Here is a 3,713-nt window from a genome sequence, read left to right as displayed (position 1 = left end):
TAGCTGGGACTACAGGCGCCTGCCACAACACCCGGCTATTTTTCTGTTGCAGTTTGGCTGGGGCCAGGTTTGAAGCTACCACCTTTGGTGTATGGGGCCGGCGTCCTACCCACTAAGCCACAGGTGCTGCCTGTTTTTTGTTGTTGTTTTTGTTGTTTGTTTGTTTTTTGAGACAGTCTCACTATGTTGCCCTCAGTAGAGTGCTATGGCATCACAGCTCACAGCAACTCAAACTCTTGGGCTTAAGTGATTCTCTTGCTTCAGCCTCCCAAGTAGCTGGCACTACAGGTGCCCACCGCAACACCCAGTTATTTTTTTGTTGTAGTTGTTATTATTGTTTGGCAGGCCCAGGTCGGGTTCAAACCCACCACCCCTGGTGTATGTGGCCAGCACTCTAGCTGTTGAGCTGTAAGTGCTGAGCCTATATTAATATTTCTAAGATTTATTTTAGCTGTTGAGTATAGAAATATTTTGCCAAATTTTACTGATGTATAGTATCCAATTTCCAAGGTTGATTCTAAATTTTCATTTGGATATAAAAGATGCCCACATTCTAGGCAGATAATTACTAAGTGAAGTTTAGAAAAAAAGATTTCAGATGATTGCAAGATCCTATTTTTGTACATAAGAGTGATTCTTCTTTTCATGCAAAGGAGATACATACATGAGTTATTACAAAAGTTTTGAGATACACAAAAAATCAAGAAATGTAAAATCTATGTGTAAGAAACAAATGAAGCCCTCCCAGCAATACTGATAAGCCGATCAAGTTGAAACTTGCATAGGCGAATCAGAAAGGAAGCTGTCAGCCGTGTTTCCTTGGAAGTGAAGTAAAAACCATAATACTGTCTGTCTCAAAACTTTCATAGTGACCTACATATATCACTCCACATCATTTGGAGATTTTGCTATCTAAGTTGCACAGCTACCAGAAATTACATCCACGTAGAACTCACAAAACTCTAATTTATACGAAGTTATTCCTTAATGTCAAGAAATGGCTGGGGCGGCGCCTGTGGCTCAAAGGAGTAGGGCGCCGGCCCCATATGCCAGAGGTAGTGGGTTCAAACCCAGCCCCCGCCAAAAACTGCAAAAAAAAAAAAAAAAGAAAGAAAAGGAAATGGTAAACATTTAGCCCACATTACGTTAGCAATTACATTAATAATCCTAATTTTCCTTCTATTTATAGAAATCTGCACCTTCAATGCACATCAATCACTTGAGTGGATTTTACATTCTTTGGCTCTTAAATGTCTTTTCTTCCAAATTCTTTTTTTAAAATTGTGCTCCAGCTTTTATTTATTTATTTTTTGAGACAGAGTCTCACTATGTCACCCTCGGTAAGAGTGCCATGGTGTCAGAGCTCACAGCAACCTCAAACTCCTGGGCTCAAATAATTCTCTTGCCTCAGCCCCCCCAGTAGCTGGGACTACAGGTGCCTGCCACAATGCCTGGCTATTTTTTCTTGCAGTTGTCATTGTTGTTTAGCTGGCCCAGGCTGGGTTCGAACCTGTCAGTCTCGGTGTATATGGCTGGCGCTATAATCACTATGGGTGCTATGGGTGTCAAGCCATTCTTCCAAATCCTTAAGAACTTGAAACTTGATGAATTCTGCTTCTTTTTGTGTATTTCTCATCTTAGAGCCACACAACTCTAGCAAATATTAAATGACAGCCAATGAGAGTAGTAACAATCACCAATTCTAGTGGAGAGTATACGGGGATTTACTGTACAAGAGTGTTTGAGATTTTTCCTACACAAAAATTTTTGTGTAGGGGGAGATTGAACTGAATTGTTTTTTAAATGTCTTTCTTGGCTTTTTCTGATTCAGGGGTCACAACTTTTTAAGATATTTCTCCTGACAAACTCTAAGGAGTATTTCCCATTAGTTAAAAAAAATAATTAAGTTGGTCTATATGGACCAATATGCAATTTGTCACCCTTGGTAGAGTGCTGTGGCATCATAGCTCACAACAACCTCAAAGTCTTGGGCTTAAGTGATTTTCTTGCCTTAGCCTCCCTAGTAGCTGGGACTATAGGCACCCACCAAAACACCCAGCTATTTGTTTTGTTTTAGCAGGCCTGGGCCGGGTTCAAATTCACCAGTCCCAGTGCACATGGCTGGCACCCTAACTACTGAGCTGTGGCACCCAATCTTTTTTGGTCTTGTTTTGTTTTGTTTCTAGAGACAGAGTCTCACTTTGTCACCCTCGGTAGAGTGCCATGGCATCACAGCTCACAGCAACCTCCAGCTCTTGGGTTTAGGCAATTCTCTTGCCTCAGCCTCCCAAATAGCTGGGAATACAGGTGCCTGCCACAACGCCCAGCTATTTTTTTTTTTTTTTTTTTTTTTGGCTGGGGGCTGGGTTTGAACCTGTCACCTCCTGTATATGGGGCCGGCACCCTATTCCTTTGAGCCACAGGTGCTGCCCCTTGCCCAGCTATTTTTTTCTTGCGGTTTGGCTGGGGCTGGGTTCAAACCCGCCACCCTCGGTATATGGGGCCAGCACCCTACTCACTGAGCCACAGGCACCGCCCACCCAACCTTTTTTGAATTTTATTAAAAACCAAAGTAAATTGAATTCATGGGGTGGACTGGAAGATCTGCCAATTCCACTGCCTGATACTTGCTGTGATCCTAATGGGATAGAGAAAAGTCCTGATGAGGACCCGTGGTTATGGGGCCCTGCTGCTTCCTGAAGATTGAATAGAGCCAGCTGCAGCTCTCAGAAAGGCTGGCCAAGGTTGCCAGGGTCTCCTGACTGCTGTGTGATCTTCTGATACTCCTTATCATGGCCTCATCCCAGCTACCTGTCCGGGCCTAGGGCAGGGCTGCTCCTGAGTCTGGAGAAGGCCTGGTTGCCCTTCCCCCATGGAACCCTCAGCAGGCAGCAGCTCCACCTCTTTCTGAGCAGAGGCATAAATGGGGCAGGTAAACACCCAGCCTGTGGCTACCAGCCAAACACTGAGAAGAAAGGAAAAAGGACTAGCCAGTGATAGCCCTGTCTCCATGCTCAGCAGTCACTGGGTTAAAGATTATTTGATCCCCTTTAACACACTTTAGTGTCCACTCTCCTTTGGCATGACACCATAACTCATTCAGTTTATAACTCCGTGCAGTCGTTTAAAGCTATAGGCGACTTCTAGATGCATTGTTTCTATGGCCAGAGTTTTGAAAAGCTTTTCTAAGAAAACATCAGTTCAGGTAAGTGGCATACTGCCTGCTGTATAGAATGCAGTGTTAGTTATTGGACTTTGACAAATAACTCATAAAGAAATACTTTGTGTGCTCGCTTCTACAGCACATATACTAAAATTGGGATGATACAGAGATTAGCATGGCCCCTGCACAAGGATGACACACAAATTCATGGAGCATTTCATATTTTTAATACATTACTGGGATCTGATCAAACTAAAAAGCTTCTGCACAGCCAAGAACACAGTAAATAAAGCAAGCAGACAGCCCTCAGAATGGGAGAAGATATTTATAGATTATGTCTCCGAAAAATGTTTAATAACCAGAATCCACAGAGAACTCAAACATATTAGCAAGAAAAGAACAAGTGATCCCATCTCAGGTGGCAAGGGACTTAAAGAGAAACTTCTCTGAAGAAGACAGCCATGTGGCCTACAGACATATGAAAAAATGCTCATCATCCTTAATCATCAGAGAAATGCAAATCAAAATAACTTTGAGATATCATCTAACT

The 3,713-nt window shown here is 42.9% G+C and overlaps 1 non-coding gene across 1 annotated transcript; it reads left to right on the top strand.

Annotated features, from left to right (window-relative positions):
- The first annotated feature begins 3,286 nt into the window (after window positions 1-3,286).
- LOC111722976 lies at window positions 3,287-3,390 on the top strand. Its single transcript, XR_002771599.1, has one exon. It is a non-coding gene; the product is annotated as a U6 spliceosomal RNA (small nuclear RNA).
- The last annotated feature ends 323 nt before the right edge of the window (window positions 3,391-3,713 follow it).

Source organism: Otolemur garnettii, unplaced genomic scaffold (assembly GCF_000181295.1).
Source record: "Otolemur garnettii isolate 467f Iridium unplaced genomic scaffold, OtoGar3 scaffold00006, whole genome shotgun sequence".
Classification (NCBI taxonomy): domain Eukaryota; kingdom Metazoa; phylum Chordata; class Mammalia; order Primates; family Galagidae; genus Otolemur; species Otolemur garnettii.
Note: the sequence above shows the minus strand (reverse complement) of the source record. Positions and strands in the feature narration are given on the sequence as shown.